This window comes from Lygodium microphyllum, chromosome 30, assembly GCF_053477565.2.
Source record: "Lygodium microphyllum isolate KBCC chromosome 30, Lygodium_microphyllum_v1.1.10, whole genome shotgun sequence".
NCBI classification, from domain to species: Eukaryota; Viridiplantae; Streptophyta; class Polypodiopsida; order Schizaeales; family Lygodiaceae; genus Lygodium; species Lygodium microphyllum.
The window spans coordinates 26,193,701-26,212,089 of NC_141164.1; the positions used below are offsets into that span (position 1 = coordinate 26,193,701).

At 42.6% G+C, this 18,389-nt stretch overlaps 1 protein-coding gene across 1 annotated transcript in view; it reads left to right on the top strand.

Moving 5' to 3' along the window:
• The first annotated feature begins 1,057 nt into the window (after window positions 1-1,057).
• LOC148009635 (uncharacterized) overlaps window positions 1,058-18,389 on the top strand; it is a 62,434-nt gene continuing 45,102 nt past the window's right edge. Inside the window, exons 1-4 of the mRNA XM_087673064.1 lie at window positions 1,058-1,091; window positions 1,215-1,312; window positions 16,470-16,502; window positions 16,819-16,887. The gene's annotated coding sequence lies outside the window, so the exon portion shown is untranslated. The remainder of the gene's footprint in view (window positions 1,092-1,214; window positions 1,313-16,469; window positions 16,503-16,818; window positions 16,888-18,389) is intronic.

Genomic DNA, 18,389 nt, shown 5'->3' on the forward strand with positions numbered 1-18,389 from the left:
CATTAGAAACCAGTGTTATCAAGACAAATTCTCATTCTTTTAAATTTTATATTTCCTCTCTCTATATCTCTCTATAATTCTCTTTCTTTCTTTTAAATTTTATCTTTCCTCTCTCTATAATTCTCTCATTGTGTTCAAATTCTTTCTCTTCTTCTTTTTATTTTCTCTCTCTCTCTCTCTTTCATTTTCTTTTATCTGTCTCTCTCCCCCTCTTTCCTCTTTTTTTCTATTTTCTTTTCCTCTCTCTCTCTCTCTCTTAAATTTTATATTTCCTCTCTCTATAATTCTCTTTCTCTCTGTTCCCCCCTCTCTCTCTCCCTCCCTCTCCTCTTCTTTCTTTTTTACTCTTTGTATATTTCTCTCTCTCTCTCTCTCTCTGATTAAACTTTTAAATGCAAACTTTTTGTTTAATTAAAATAAGGGGGGAGAGAGAGAGAGAGAGAGAGAGAGAGAGAGCCTAGGCCCTACACATGACAGAGGGAGGGAAGATGAATTTAATTAAAAAAGGGAGGGATAAAAGAAAGAGAGAGATTATAAGTGAGAGAGAGAGAAGAGAGTTTTAATTTAAAAAAGAGAGGTGGGGAAAGGGGGGGGGAAGGGAGGCTTTAATGAAAAACTGGAGGGAAAGAGAAAATGAGATATTACACGTAAGAAAGAGAAGAGGGGAAGGGGAGGGAGGTTTGAAAAAGGAGGTAAGTTCGAAGAGCCCTCTGAAAATTCGAGACTTTTCGAACCTATAACTAAAATAATATAATAGTAAGATATTGCAAATATTTCTATCGCTATTATTATTTCTTTTGATATTTACTCGTTAATATGCGTTCGCTATGTGGCTTAAGGCCACACATTCCGTTCGAAAATCCAAGCCATGCCAACGCATTATATACACAAAGTCCTTTTCACGACTTCGGCAGAACCAAATAAAGCAACAAAGCAAGCTTCCCTAGTCCCCGCCTGGCTCTGTTACCCTACTCTCCCGTGTGTCTGATTTGCCAGTGGCGACGAGGAGCGGAGGTGTACAGGAGAACGTTGAATAAGGTTCTTTGTCCTTCTTTCCTTCCTTTGTCCCGAGCAGCAGTGCAGTTTTTCAGGTAAGTCTCCCTCTGTCCCTCCCTCCCTCCCTCTCCCCCCGCGTCTGTCTTGCACATACACAAGATAATTACAGATCTAGAGAACATCGGGGATGATTCTTTTGTCACATGTGTCGTTGCCAGTGATCGCGGCATGGTATAAGAAGTATCTAGCAAACAAGTTATGGCGACACAGACAGGGATCGCAACCTCCAAAGTCATTATCCTGTTCGTTGGCGCAGGTGAGCTCTCTTTTGGCTCTCTCTTTCGCCAAGCAGAGCTTTAGGCCTTGTTGCTATGAAGTCGCTCTGAATGCATAATTCTGCGTGATCTGTTCGCTTTTAGGGAAACATTTACTTTGATAAGAGCCTGAGAAAATCATACGGATTGCTTATTTACGGTAGATGTGTTACGTGGAATGGAAAAATTCCTCATTGCGAGGATGGCTAGCTATCTGTAGTGGAGCCTAAAACACAATAAAACGGAACACCTTTTTAACACCAGGTCCCATTAATGAGATTATTTGTCGCAAGCAATCAGACAAGAACACATGGAGAAAGGATGTAAGAAACGTCTCCTGTCAAGGCCTAGTGTTAAACCTGCTGAAAGATGAAACGAAACAAAGAATTGCAAGAGAACGAGCAATACATAGATCAAATTGCCATTTGAAGAAGATACAAAATTGTGTCATGTTTTGCTACGTGCATACATATATAATAAGATGTTGTACATAGTTTGGTATTGGAGTGAAAGTTCAAATGTAAAGGCTGAGGAAGGCCGAGTACCAAACCAGAAACTTCTATTTTTTACAATTATTATCTTCCCTATTGTGATAGTTGCCTCCTTGCTCCACATCCTCTGTGTTGTATCTTCATTTTAGACCTCTAATGATGTTCTTCAAGACAGAGACCTTGAGTGGCATACAAATTTGTTTCAATGTTCCATAGGCCTATGAAGATAGGTTCACTACATCGAATGGAGTGCAATAATGTTAGTATTATAAACATGGCTGCCTTTTGATTTTCAACATGTTCAATGTCTGCCACTGTGTGCTATGACAGTGAGAGTAACAAGGATGCATTGCTTTTAGTGAATCATTTGGGTGAATGGGCCAAAGCTTTCTTAGAAAGGTGGTAGGAGGGTGAAATCTTGGATGTGTATGGACATTTTTTGACATGATATGCTATTTGTTTCCTTTGCATTTCTTCACGAGGATTTGTCTCATGTCCTAAAAGTAGAGATGGGTGTATTTTAGTGAGCCATTTGGAGGATGTTTCAATTTGACTAGCGACATCGCAATGCATGGGAGAGGAAAGGGAAGAAGAGACACTCATATCTTATAGGAGACCAACATGGAGGGTGTCTCTATGTATAGGCAATAGTGATTGAAGGGTCATCAAAGTGCCTGTGTGCTCAAGCTCAGGGGCAATTGAAGCGAATAATGTGCCTAATCTTGCGATGATGCTACCATTTTCTCTACCTCCTTTCTTGTTGAGCCTGCCAAACAAGTAACAAGTAGAATTTTCTTTGGGCTACATGATCTCTATGAGATATGCTTCATATGAGGATTTTTCCTTGACATCCCTCATTTGGTAGAGAAGCTCAAGTCTTTGCAATGCATATGGTGACTATGATTGTAGTTGAAACCAGTCTTCCTTCTCGGATAGGGTGGTTTAACCTGATTAAGTACTTAATTACAACAATTAGCAAATGAACATAAACTGAAATGCTCACTTTACCTTCATAAACTTGGACAGTGGACACCTTGTTGGTCCCAAAATTGGTGTCCCTTTCGGTATTCCTTTAATTTCAATTGCTGATGGATAAATTACAAGCCGAGATTTCACAATGTCCTTGGCTAATTCAAAAGCCCCTTGTTGTTCCAATAATCAGCAAAGCATTCGGGCAAATTGCTCCTTGATTTTCACCCAGGACTTGCTCGAATGGAACCCCAACTGGTCAAATGTTGCTCCAAATTCACAATAGATGGGTTGGCATTTGAAATCCTCACAATTCTACGAATTTCCGGTGCTGATTTCAGTGCACAATGCCTTTAACTGATGGCACGGGTCCCAAGGTGGATGCTATACCCTAATTACTGTTGTAATTTAGGGTTTACAGCAGTAAACTCTCTGCTGTCCAAATTTGGCTGTATTCTGCTACCCATGGCTGAAAATTGCTGAGAAAACCTGAGCATAGACTGGAGGAGATGAGAGAATGCTATAGAAAGAGAGAAAATCAGCTGAAATGTATCTTCTGATTCATAGCTCTGATGACAAATCTGATGGCACCAACAGCTTCAAAAGGGGGTAAAACACTAGCTTGGTTGAAGAGTCCTCCTCTCCTATTGCCGCCTCTCTTGAGGCGGAAGAGAAAACCTGCTGCCCCCTGTCCTATCGCGGCAGGCAATCAATCATCGTCGCCTCTCACAGCCAAATCTGATCACCTCCTCTCCCTCCACCAAGCTCCTGAATGGTTGCAAACAGCTTCCACCACCCTCCAACAGCTTTCATCCTAGTTGCATGGGAAAGTTTTGCCAAGTGGCAGCCTTCCTAATGCATTTTTAGCCATTAAATTAATTTTTTAGAATTAATTAATTCTGAAAATTAATTTCAGCCCTTTTGACCCCGCCCAAAATTAAACATGCCCATTTGGAATGAAATTGGCTAGGCCATTTGCAACTTGGAGTGATTCCCAATCTCTGTTGACCCTTAGACTAGCTAGTCCCTAGTGTCACCACTGACACTTAATGGCCAAACAATTGTCCTAGGGTCCAACCTGGCACCAACTGACCACCAAAACCCAGTTGGCATAACTTAACACAACTTTTGCCTTTAACACCCACTGCATCCTCGGGGTCCTTGGCCTGTTCCCATGAAATAACTGCCACGTGCATCACATGTGTTAAACAACCTTGCACATTTGATTAGTAACTTAATCAAATGTTGCTAGCAAGATTAAAGCATCTCAAAATTTTACGTCCCCGTGACAGACCTCCCCTTTGAAAACCTTGCAATCGTCCTCGATTGCAGTGCATTGGGCCAAAACAAAAGTATATTGCATTGGAATTTCAATTTGGCATGACAGTCACCACAACATTGGCCACTGTTGTCAAACTGTTGCATATGCGCAAAACTTATTGAAAATTTTCAGCCAGCAAAACATAATAGAAAATTGAAAAACAGTCCAAAACTGTTGCTAGAAACCATTGGATGTATCCATAACTCATGTTTCTCAACCGTTCTGACTTCAAAACCACAATAAAGCATATTCTCAGCATAAACCATGGCTGAAACTTTCAATGACATTCGTTGACATGCGGCTGTCCATGGAATCAGCTGTAAATCATTAAAAACTGAGCATGACCTGATCATAAACTGATCATGGACTGATATGAGAACTGATCACAAATGGCTGCAAATGTGACTCCAAACTAATCACAAGCTGGTGGTAAAAAAAACTGATCAGAAACTGATGTAAAAGCTGATGCAAAACTGATCCGAAAGTGATCATGAACGGTTCTCAAACTGAAAAAAAATTGAGCTGAAACTAATCAGAAACTGATCTCAAAATTGAGGCAAAAACTCATGCCAAACTTGTCCAAAAATTCATGCATAAGTATAGTCTTAGAGCGGCGGTGACAACCATTTTCATATACATGTATTTCACAGTGACTAGTATACCAAGTAGTGACCTCATGGCAAACATACTGTTAGCACAGTACCTTGGATGCATGCTGAATATATCCGAGATCCACTACATACGAGAGCTGTCCAAAACCGGTGGAGTGGAAGTGCTACCTTCCCCTTGAGCATCAGGCAATGCTCGGGACGCCCGCTCTGCTGGACCTGAGTAAGCCCGATCCAAAGTCGGCTCTAAGTGAAAGGCATCGAGATAAAGTTGCAACAACTGAGGATGGTCTGCCAAGTCATCCTCTTCCATCCATTTTGCATCCATTGGTGAATAATTTTGAAACTTCACCAAATATCTTCTAGAAACTTTACCTCTGAACTTCCTTTCCTTATGTGCCAAAATCTGCTCGGGTACCAAAATCTCATCTAGTTCCTCAACCTCTGGCTGAATTTTAGCAGATGCATCTTCTGGCACATCACCACGAAAAGGTCTGAACAAACTGACATTAAAGGCATTGTGTATCCGCCAATGTGGAGGTAATTTCAGCCGATATGCAACATCACTGACCTTTTCCAACACTTGAAAGGGCCCATAGTATCTCATGCTTAACTTCGGATACAACCTCTCTCTTCCCTTTATCTTTTTCAGCCTTGCCTTTTCGAAACGCAGCAATACATAATCGCCCTCTGCAAACTGCAAAGCACGTCTATGGCGATGAGCTGCCTGCTTTTGCTTGTCCTGTGACCTGTGAAGTGCATACTTTATCTTTGCATAGGCTGCATCCAAGCTTTCCACAAAGCGATCAGCCTCAAAGATCTTATCCTTAGTGTACAAAATAGGTGGAACCTTCTTGCCTCTCAAAGCCAAATCCGATCACCTTCTCTCCCTCCACCAAGCTCCGAATGGCTGCCATTCAACTTCCACCACCCTCCAATAGCCTTCTCCCTAGTTGCACAGGAAAGTTTTGCCAAGTGGCAGCTTTCCTAATGCATTTTCAGCCATTAAATTAAATTTTCAGAATTAATTAATTTTGAAAATTAATTTCAGCCCTTTTGACCTTGCTCAAAATTAAACATGCCCATCTGGAATGAAATTGGCTAGGCCATTTGCAACTTGGAGTGGTTCCCAACCTCTGTTGACCCTTAGACTAGCATTAATTAATTAATTAATGCTAGTCCCTAGTGTCACCACTGACACTTAATGGCCAAACAATTGTCCTAGGGTCCAACCTGGCACCAATTGACCACTAAAACCTAGTTGGCATAACTTAACACAACTTTTGCCTTTAACACCCACTGCATCCTCGAGATCCTTGGCCCGTTCCAATGAAATAACTGCCATGTGCATCACATGTGCTAAATAACCTTGTACATTTGATTAGTAACTTAATCAAATGTTACTAGCAAGATTAAAGTATCTCAAAATTTCACATCCCTGTGACAGTAGTGCTCTATACAAGGCAAGGAAGTAGGTAGTGCATTGCACAAGGCAAGGCTTGATGTCTCATACCATTAGCCAACACTATCTTGATGTGTGGATGAAGGTATCCAGTGTCTAGAGTCCAAGTGTATTGAGCACATGAGTTGTAGCACAAATGAGTCCCAATCCTTTTTATTGAGCTCGTGACTCCTCTAGTCTTAGTGTATTCTTGTTTTGGAAGAGCCCTTAATTGCGGAATACTCCAGACATGCCCAGATCTAGTCACCTAATTGTTAGTAGTCAATGGCCAATACTGCACATGCCCATGGTTGGTGTCCAAGGATGTAATAGCAACTATGATTTTGTGGTGTTGATGGGTGCATTTTATTAAGTAGCTAGCTCTCTTAACTGCATGTTATTTCCCAACCACTCTTACTTGTGTTTATATCCAAGCAACTTGTCCATGAGCCTTTTTGCAGTAGTGACTTGCTAACAAGACTTGTGAGAGCTGCAGCTTTTGATGGCTGCATTTTGGCTAGCAAGAAGAGGATAGCCTCTCATAGTTGCCCTTTTGCAGCAAAAGGGAGGACAACCTTTTAATATCCATTAGTTGTGTAAAAGACACTCAACTTGGTAGGAGACTATTCAACAAAGTTTTTTTAAATATTCAGGGATTGTGTTAGTGGTTGTGAGCTTTAGCCTTGTATTGTTGATTAGGATTGTCTTTCAGCTATTAGGATTGCCTTGCGTTTGCATTTGTAGTTGGAACTTGGTTATGATTTTGGGCCCACTCATCTGATATTTGTTGAGAGTCATCTCTTGCCATGTCAACAGTGCCACGTGGCCGTCACATGGCAGCAATCAGGCTGTTCGACTGCTGCCGCGCCAACAGTGCCACGTGGTAGTCACATGACTGCAGTGGACTGCAGCCAACCTTTATAAGGCTGAGTTTCCAGCAGACTTCAACACTTGTATCTGACAGATTTCAGCCTGTTGGTGATGAAGAGTGCATTCAGGGCTGACGGAGATTGAGGTCCTCAAGGTGGAGACATACACAGATATTTTCTCTGCATCCATGTATAATTCTGCATCCTTATACAGTAGTCTTCACTGCAGATTTTTTGCGTTTCACTGTCTCTTTCTCTCTCTCTCTCTTCTCTCTTTGTTCATTCTTTTTACAGTCATTCACTTCCGCATTGCTTCACTCTGACATGGTATCAGAGCATTGAAGGACTGACCTATGTGAAGAGGAGTTTTCAGCACGACACAAGATTGCGTTTTCAGCTTTCAAGTGCAAGTAGGTGGGCTGCGCATCAGAACAAGGCTGAGGCGAGTGTGGGCGTGTGAGAAAAGAGAAGATTTGCTGAATTTGTTGCTATTTTTTGTTGTTAGAGAAGGAAAAAGGCTGTGTTTTTGGCCTTCAAGTGCAGATTTTACTTTTTCATCGCCTTCGGTGGCCGAAGAAGGTTCGGTACATGGAGACAAGAGTCCTAGTAGGCTGCGTTCTCACAGTTAGAGGGGGTTTCCTTTGCGTTTGTGCAGGCATTGCAGGTAAAGATAGAGAGACTGACATGGAGTTCCAAGCGATCATGGACCGGAAGGTGCTTGTCTTATCGGCTCTTCCATCAGATCAAAAGCTCGATGGCAACAATTACCGCATTTGGCGTGTGATGATATTGGCCATACTGGAGTCTTATGATTTAGCGGAGTTGGTGATGGAGAAGATCAACTAGCCCTCACTGAGAGATGAGTCCAAACTCTCTTCAAATGCTCATGCGGAGTTGATCAAGGCCAAGTCTCATTGGGGCAAGCTGAATGCTAGGATTCGTTCTTTTCTTTTTCTGTCTTGTACAACAGCCGTGATAACCCCATATAGAGCACTTGATGGTGGCTCGAGAGATATGATTGGAGCTTGACCAAATGTACAACCGGATGACCCTTATGAAGAGGGTTTCTTTGGAGGTGCAGATGTAGACCCTGTCCGTGAATAAGTCTTATTTGCTTCGGGAATACATCAACAAGCTTTGGCAGCTTTAAATGCAGGTTCAAAATGTGGGGAAGCCCATTTTCTCCGAAGCCATGGCGATCACCTTATTGTCCCAGTTGCCGCCACTATTCGGTACCTTTTATTCCGCTCTTATTGCTTCAGAGCAGGAGTCGACTCTTCGTTGGGAAGAGTTAGTTCCTATGGTCTTGGACCAAGAGGAACAGTTGAAGTAGAATGCTTCCAAATCGGAGGCGTTGATTGGTCAAGCCTCTCAGAAGAAGGGAAAGTGACCAAAAGAGGAAGGAGAACAACAAATCTAAGGACAAAGAGAAAGAATTGACATGCCATATTTGTGGTAAGACCGGCCATTGGAAGGAGGACTGCCCTGACAAGGACAAGGACACCAAGAAGAAAGACAAGAAGGATTCTGGAGCGGTGACTGGATCCTCATCAACTACTTTTCTATACCTAGTGGTCATTGAGGACTCTTCACTGTAGACTTCTAATGCTGCGATGGCAGTTCCCCAAGCTTGAGAGTGGATTGTGGACAATGGTGCCTCACAACACATGACTCCTTTGACAGTCGGTGTTGCCCACTTGCGATCCTCACGTAGGCAGATTCTCATAGGAGACAACTGTTCTGTGTCTATTGTTGCACGAGGTGAGATGCAGTTGATTCCAGATGGACATGGTGGCATCCACACTTCCGAGGTGTTGCGTGTGCCAAGTTTAGGATATCATTTGCTTTCAGTACATAAGATTTGTTCTCTTGGTCTCTTGATGGAGTTTGACAGTGATGTTGTTCGAGTTCTTAATCGAGGATCAAGGAAGGTTCTCTCTTCAGGGATGAGGAGAATGGCATCTACAAATTGAAGTCTTCTTCCGCTCTTACCTCTCTTTTTCTTACCTCTCAGACAGTCTGAGCTATGGCATGCTCGGTTTGGCCACCTGAGCTATGAGTATCTTTGAAAGGTGTCACGAGGATCGCTTGTTTGAGATTTGTGGACATAGTTGTGAGCTAGTAGCCATGCGTCTCTTGCATTCGTGGGAAGCAGCATAGGGATGCGGTTCCCAACAAAGCTTCGAGGCGGTCTACTTCACATATGTAGTTTGTATCTACAGATCTTTGTGGCCCGATGAGGAATGAGTCCTTGAAGTGGAGTTCGTACTTCATGTTGATCGTAGATGACTGCAGCAGGATGACGTGGGCCTATTTCTTGGCGTTGAATTGGAGGCTTTCTCCCACTTCAAGGATTGACTTCTCTTTGAGGAGAACCGATTAGGTCGGAGATTGAAGACATTGCAATCAGACAAGGGTGGTGAATTTGTTTCTAATGAATTTGCTCGTTTTTGTGCAGATAGAAGCATTCACCAGGAGTTTGCTAATACCAACACTCCTTAAGAGAATGGCATTTTGGAGCGGAAGAACCGAAGTGTGATCAAGATGGCACGCATCATACTAGAGCACTGATAGATACCTCAGTTTTTGTGGGTTGAGGCAGTGGCTACGGCAATCTATATTCTCAATCGATCCCCCACTTCGGCCGTTGATGGGATGATACCTTCTGAGGCTTATTTTGGGACTAAGCCTGATGCCTCTTATTTCAAGATCTTTGGGTGTGACGCCTATGTGTACATCTTGAAGACGCAGTGTGACAAATTTGAGGCGGCTTCTCGACAACAGGTATTTGTTGGCTATAGCTCCCAGTCCCAAGGTTATCGCTTGTATGATCCCGTGAAGTGGGATGCCTACATGAGTCGAGATGTGCAGTTCGTAGAAGATCCGGCCATAGGAGGGGGTGAGGAACACCCCATACTTGAAGATCCAGGGGAGAGTTGGGCTCTCGAGACAGTTCCTTTGGAGCCTGAGCCTTTTGATGGAGATTCTTCTTCAAATTCCGAGTCTTCTATTCTATCGGCCACCCCAGTGGAGATCTCGTTGGTGGATGTACCCAAGTCTTCAGTAGATGGAGAGAGACGAGGAGAGATCCGGCCTCCTCCTCGTTGGGCTCATGACACACTTCAAGATTCGGGGATCAAGGGGGTCCTTGAGGAGTGGGAACCGCAGGATGGACTATGGAGGTCACGGAGGCACCAGGCACATTGTTCGGAGCTTGTTTGCTTTAACTACTGTTTGATGTCCCGTGTTATGCAGGATAGAGAGCCTACATTAGTGAAGGAGGCGTTACTGTCTGATCATTGGTGAAAGGCGATGGAAGCTGAGTTGGAGGCTATTGAGCGGAATGGCACTTGGTCTGTTATGCCTCGTCCCTCTCACAAGAAGGTGATTGGTGTCAAATGGGTCTTCAAGAGCAAGTATCATAGTGATGGCTCTTTGGACAAGCACAAGGCTTGCCTTGTTGCTAAAGGTTTTGCACAGTGCCTAGGTGTTGACTTCCATGATATTTAACCCCTACAGCTCGCATGGCGACTATTCGTGCTATTCTTGCCTTGGTTGGTCATAGGAGATGGCCTGTTTCTCAGTTAGATGTGAAGTTGACCTTCTTGAATGGTGATTTGAAGGAGGAGATCTATGTAGAGCAGCCTCCCGGCTTTGGTTCCTCAGATGGGAAGGTTTACAGGTTGAAGAAGGCCTTGTATGGCCTGAAGCAGGCTCTGTGTGCTTGGAGCGAGATGATTGATTCGTTTCTCCAGGCCAAGCTGGGATATCGGCGCTCTAAGGCCGATCCGTAGCTTTATGTGCACACTTTTGAGGGTGGTCGTGTGTTGTTTGTTTTGTATGTTGATGACTTGATTGTTATAGGTGATCATGCCCAGAAGGTCGAAGAGACAAAGGCAGCCCTACATTAGAAGTTCGAGATGACGGATTTAGGACTTCCCCATTTCTTTTTGGACCACGAGATTTATCAGTCTTAGAGGGGGATTTTCATCTCTCAATAGAGATATGTACAAGAGCTCTTGGTGACTTTTGAGATGGAGGATCGTCGGTCCATTTCTACTCCTATGGATCCGAACTGGAAGGCCACTTCACACGTAGATTCTCTTTGGTGGATGCCACTCGCTACCGTCAGCTGATTAGATCATTGATTTGGCTCCTCAGCACACGAGTTGATCTATGTTTTATTGTAGGTCTCTTGGTTGGGTTCATGAGTGCCCCTCATCAAGTGAATTGGCAGGTTGCTCAGAGGATACTTTGGTTTTTGAGGGGGACCTCCGACCTCGGGATTTCCTATCCAGCAGGTACATGTGCTTTTGATCTTGTTCTTACAGGTTGGAGTGATTCAAATTGGGCTGGCGATGTGGATCAAAGGCGGTCTACTATAGGTTATTGTTTCACCTTGGGTGTTTGTGCTATCTTTTGGAGTAGCAAGAAGCAGCCCATAGTAGCCCTATCTTCGACTGAGGCAAAGTATCGGGCTGCGTCTTTTACCACATGTGAGACTGTGTGGCTTCGGCGGTTGTTGGAGGAGCTTGGCTACCCCCAAACTCGTCCTACTATCTTGCGGTGCGACAATGAGAATTGCATTGCCTTGGCACGGAATCCTGTATTCCATGCCCAGACGAAGCACATAGAGATCCAGTATCACTTCATTAGGGAGAAGCTTTTGGATGCGACCATTGATGTGGAGTACTGTAAAACTAAAGATAATCTTGTAGATTTGTTTATGAAGGCACTTTCCCAAGCTTTACTTCATCGACATTCCAAATCCCTTCGTCTGTTGCCTTGTCCAAGGATCTGAGAGGGGGTGTTGAGAGTCATCTCCTACCACATTAGTGGTGCCACGTGGCAGTCTGCCATGTGGCAGCAGTCGGATTGTTTGCCGACTGCAGTATGATTGGTCGGCTGCATAGCCGACCTGGTTATTACGGGTCATTTCTGAGGCACTCTTTTCAGCCTTTATAAGGTTGAGTTTCCAGCAGACTTCAACACTTGTATCTGATAGATTTCAGCCTGATGGTGATGGAGACTGCACTCGGGGCTGACGGAGATCGAGGTCCTCAATGTGGAGACATAGGCAGATATTTTCTTTGCACCCGTGTATAATTCTGCATCCTTATATAGCATTCTTCATTGCAGATTTTTTGTGTTTCACTCTCTCTCTCTCCCCCTCTCTCTCTCCTCTCTCTGTTCACTCTTTGTCACGGTCATTCGCTTCCGCATTGCTTCACTCTGACAATATTATCTTTAGCATATAGGGGGCATTAGACATCTATAGCAGATAGCTCTCCTAGGGCATTACAGCCATGGAAACATGGAATGGGGAATAACCAAAACTAGGGGACGGGTACAACATTTAAAAAATGCGCATATTAGATATTTTGTCCACATTCAATTTGTATTACTAATACAAGGCACAATATACAATAAAAAACATTTTAATATATAAACATGTGACTTTAATTCGTATTATTCCATTGCTTAAAACCAAGAATATAGATTGTGAATTGTTGTAGCTTAGGGCCATTGTAACCAAAGTCTTCCCACCACAAAGCAGCCCTCCCATCATTGCTGCCTGAGTGGTTTACGTTTTCAGCCTGCAGACCTTGTGTTTGCTACTCGAAGTTTGCGCCAATATCTTACTTCATGGAGGACTACGTTTTACTCCCTCCATTGCCGCCCACATCGTTAGCCTACATGGTGGAGTACTGTGCTTTTTTTGGGATTTGTCTCAAGAAGGGCACACTCAGAGTTGTTCGTGGCATTTGTGATGTAACTCTCAACTGAGCTCTCCCTTGGAATTTGAGACATGGAGGGTTTGAGGTTCCTTGTATCATCTTCATCTTTGTACACCTTCATCTCTCTCTCTCTCTCTCTCTCTCTCTCTCATCTTTGTCCCTTGGAATTTGAGATTTGGGGGGTTTGAGGTTCCTTGTATCATCTTCATCCTGCATCAGCCTCTCTCTCCACCTAGAAGTAATTGTGTTGAGGGAATCATATGATGATTGAACAGAGTGTAGGAGGGATTGCCAACAAATAGGTAGAAAGAATTTCTCAAATAATGACCAATCCACTTAAAATATGAGTTGGCCAACCTAAAATGGCTCAGGTATAAAATGAAGTGCATACAAACTATGGACTCTTAATACCCAAGATATGCACTTTGCTAATATCTCTTACCAAGATTGAAGAAGATTGCCCTCAAGAGGAAGGTCTCCCTTCAAGGTTAGTATACCTTCACACCCAAGATGAATATGTGCGGCTTTGAGACAAAGATATAAGAGAATTAGACAAGGAGTAAGTTCGTTTGCTTGCTATCCACTTTGTAATAGTTTTTCTCCCTCATGGACAGTAGGCTGCACTCTTTGCCTCTGTCAGAGTCATTGTTGAGGTGTCGTTATCATTATTCAGCCTGATCCGGTTTCCTCATTGATGCCTTGCGGTGCATGTAGGGTTGGCCTTCTTCTTTGTTTAGTGCATATCATTCTTCTCTTCCTGCTTTCTCTTTTTCTATTCTTCTCTCCTTTTCTCTCGATGTTCGTGATTCTCCTCCGTTGCGCACTCTCACAATTCTAGCACTAACCTTATGTGGCATGTGTTGGATTCATAAAATCTATGGAATCTCATTAAGGGGAGGAACCCTGGTGGTCTTCATATGAGGTAGCATGCTCTTGGAAGAGTAGTAATGCCATAGACATAGTTGAGCTTATGCAGGGTCTCTTGCTTGAATTTATTCGTAACTTCAATATTGTGATGTTGCATTTGAGTGTTGGGTGCATTTATGGAATTGTGACTATATTCGACATATTAACCTCAAGCACTCCATGCCTCCATTGAGGATAGATGGTATGCTGATCTCTACTTTTGAGTTGCCATCTAGCTCTTGTGCATAGCTTGAAGTAGCCGAGGCATCTTTTCTGTGAGACTCTTGAACACAGAGGAATGTGGAGCGTAGTATCTCCCTTGGTTTAGACGCTTATGTCATTGACCGAGAAGTTACTCTCCCTCCTACCTATGAATCTTTTGATTCTCACAGGGTTGACCTGAGCTTGTATTCTCTCTCTCCATTGCGTATTTCTACCCTTACTTACACGTTAAGCTTGCCTATCTTTTGGTAGTGGGGTATTTCCTTCACTTTTCACTAAAGCACCAAAAGCATCTTCATTGAAGTTTAGGTATGCATCTCTTAATGTCTCATGTGGTAGTTATGCTTATGGCTTGTGTTTCAGTCAAGGTCTAATAGTTTAGGAACCTACTGATTTTTGATTGGCATGAGACTCGATTGTTTGACATGTCCATGTTCGTTTCCTTATGGTTGAACTTCACACTCTTGGACCAACATGGAGGCTTCTCTTGAGGCCGAGTCATAGGCTTCCTTGGGCCTAGTGTGGTCTCTCATCTCATAGGTTTCCAGCTAAGAGACACACTTCACTCTACTTCATGAGATGCTTGTCCTTTCTCCTTGGACATTGATATGATGGGGTGAGAGGTTTGAGGGGGTGCTTACTTTTCCTTTCACTTTTCAGCAGTGAGAGGGTGGTTTCTTCTCTTGGTGCTTATGTGGATTTGACTGTTGACTCTATTTCCTCACATATTTGTATCATCTTTTGTTTGTATAAGGATGATCATCTTTGTAAAAGGATGCTTAGTATCTAAACAATTCCCTTGTGAGGGCGTGCAAGTGGCACTGTTGCATTCATGCATCCCATTTTGCATTGCCCCTTGCATTACCCCATGCGTTGTGTCATGTTTATGTGAAACAGGGCTTTTAAAGGGATGAAAATCTCTCCCCCCCTCCAAATGGAAACCCTTGCGTTGTGTAAGCATTCTCCCCTTTAGCTTGTCAAAGAGTGGTTGACTTGGAACCTTATTGTTCATTTGTTATCTTAAAAAAAAAAGGACCCATTCACTTGGGCTTTTGGTCCGACCAAAAGAGGATATCCATCACCTCTACAATCCTACTAGATCCTTGGGCAGTCCATTGTGATCATAGTTGCTAAGAAACCCGTTTCATAAGGTTAGGACACTCGTTTCATACCTAGGCATTTCATAAACGTATGAAACACCTATTTTAAACTTTCACAAATACCATACCCTCAATATCTTCAGACTTTTGTAATCATTGCTTGTCATGGATTCATTTAACATGTTGATATGGATGTTGGCATTGATTGTTGGAGTTTTGTTTTGAGTTGTTATCCATGATGATTGCATATATTGATGGCTGCTTTTACAGCTAAAGCTGATATTGGACATGAATAGTGGACCATGATGCATGCAAATATTGATACTATATTGAATGTTCATTTGCATTGTATAATATAATTAATAATGTCAATCGATGTTTTCTATGTCACATGAGGCATATACTATATGTATATAAAACTCTCATACTTTTTTCCATCTCGAATGAAACCCATTTCTAACATTTTACGAAACTCGTATGAAACCTATGAAACCCGTTTGAGAAACCCTTGGCAACTATGGTTGTGATATCCTCAACCTGTTGCCTTGGTCGCTTTGGGGTGGGACCCTTTGGGTAACAAATGGCACAATAATACTCTCTCGTCCCTTGGGCACCTTTTGGACCATGATAGGGATGTTGAGCCACTAAAATTAAAGGCTTGCATTAACACAAAATATCATGCTTTTTGGCCTACTGTTACTTCACAAAAATAGCCCCAAAAAGGTTTATTTATGAAAAGGCATTTATTTTGTTTAGCAGGACAAATGCCCAAAACTTCCCTATAAAAGCATGTTGTAGGCACCTTGCTTTATTCCTCATTTTGCTTTTTCAGCCATCAGCCATCACCATTACTCCAGCCTGCCTGGGCCATGAGGATGTGCTTACACTAGTTCGAGGTGATGTCGTCATCATGCCATCATCTTTCCCCTGCTGTCACCATCAGTTGCAGCCTGTGTTTTCACTGTTGCAACTTTAGTTCTGCTGCTCTGACCTCAAACCTTTGTGTCCCAAGTACTAGGGCAAAGGTGAGCTGAGAGTGGCGTCGGAGATGCCAAGAAGAGCTCTAAGTGTGTGTCATACTCAAGAGGTGGATCCCAAGCAGCAGCACTCCACCATGTGGGCTGATGATGTGGGGAGCAATGGAGGGAGCACAATGCCAGCTTTGGGCAGTGACGTGTCAAACTAGACTCTAGGCAGCGAACACAAGGTTCACAGGCTGAAAATGCAGGCCAATCAGACACCAATCCGGCAGTTTTTTTTTTCTGGGCTTTTGACTTCAGACTTTTGCATAAGTTTTTGGTTTGTTTGATGCATCATCATTTTACCATGCACTACAATGTTTTAAAATTTGTTCTTTTCTTTATACGTGTTCTATTTGTTTGATGTTTACTCAATGCCATCTAGTAGCTTGTAATTTTATTTTCTTTAAGTGTTCTATGTTTTGCGCTTTTCTTTGTGCTAGGTCTAACTGGGCATGTGGTTTTGGGGGGGAAGGCGCGCTTGTCAGACCTTATTGGGAATATACAGGTGGAAAGCTCTCCTACTTCGAACCTGCACTTATGTATCTTACTGTTGTAATAGTTTGATTGAATTGGAACGAGCTTGTTTCATAGCCATAACTCGTATGAAAGTGCTGCTATTTGCCAATGGGGTGTAGCCCAAGTGGTTTGAGCATGTGGGTCTATACATGGGTGTGTGAATTCAAACTTGGATACATTCTAAAGGCATCTTCCAAATTTCAAGCCATTTCAACAAAAAAAAAAAAAAGAAGAAAAAGAAAATGCTGCTATTTTGTGTTTTGTCAGAGCATCTAATTTCTCTATGTGCAAGTATTAAATTGCAGGAAGCTCTGTTTAAAGGTGACGGTGACACATCAGGACTAAATCCTGACTCTGCTGCTCTTCAAGCTCAGGTATGGTTATTCGCATTGATGTTTCCTCCCACTAAGTTTCCAAAGGAATGGTGTATTATTGTCCATTATTCTTTGTTCATGCTTTCAGATTAAGTTTCAAGCAAATATCTTTGCATTCTGATGTAGAACTTACACTTTCTCAATGCTTTTCTGATCAATTGTACTAGTTTCTGGAAATATTTGCCTAAGATTTGGAACCTAAATTTTGGTTTTAGAGCTAGTATGTTAAAAGAAGAGAGAACGATAGTCAGATCTATGGATAAAGGAAAGAGAAATTTGTGGTTATGATGAAGTATGGACTAAAGATGAGATAAAACAGTGTGATTGACTGTTTATGCTAACAGAACAAGACTGCATGTAGAGGGGAGACGTGCTAAACTGTTACATTGCCTATATCAACCATGGCTATACTCTTTCTGTATGGAAATTTGGAAGCATTAACAGGCCACGAAAAAAAGTTAGAGGGAGGGAGAGAGTGTGTTGTATTATGTATGCATTATAGGAGACCTACAATAAAGTGCATCTTCCTAGAGTATTTCACATCATGGCTTACAAAATCAAAATCCAACTGAAAATCAAAATCTGAAGGATGGCTAAAAGCTGACTTGCAATTCCTGCTGGTGGTCTGTGGTTACTGCATTGTATGACCTGCTGGTTATTGTGCTTGACTTGTGGGTTCAACAGAGCTCATGTTCATGTACCTCACCTTTGTTCTGTACTCTTATCATTATGGCTGCATCCCGATCATCTGATGCAATAGATCTAGCCATTGTTACTTACCAAAATAGCAAGAAAATTCCTCAGTATCATGACCATGATACTGACTCCATTCATAAGTCCATTCCATGCTTAAGATTTCAAGGAAAGAGATGAGCAAGGAAGAAACATGCTCCACAACTATGTACAAAATTGACATGCAGGTTAGCAAGATGCCATCAGCCGATTACCATAAATGGATGTGATTTATCTTGGTAGTTTATCATGGGATGTGTATATTTAGTAGACACTGGATTCTGTGCTGTTGTTCCCTGGGCCTCAAATACAAGGAGGTTTGTTGGAAATGTTCCCATTCTTCTTCAGGAATAGATGGTTGAGGAAAAGGATTGTTATTTATTGATAAGTATTAGGTGTAACACAGAGGTGGAGGTTGCATATTCTACTGGGGTAGCTTGGGGGCTGTTTGGTGATGTACCAGCTGGTCAAAGCATGCATGGAGCTGGTGGCTATGGAAGTGCATGACATGCAATGGTGCTTGAGGTGATGAGCGTGGTGCTCCTGCATGTGTGTCTTGAGGTGAGGCAAGTTTCATGAGCAACCTGTGCTATGTTTGTAACAGCATGTCTCTCTCATGTGTGTGGTGGTGGCAGTCTTCTCATAGATGATGGCTTTCTCATGCAAATTGTCATGTTTTTTCTTGTCATCCATTTTCCATACAAGAATGTGAAAGCTTTTCTCGTGGAAAACGACCAGCTTTTAAGAAATCTTGTCACATTAGAAAAAAA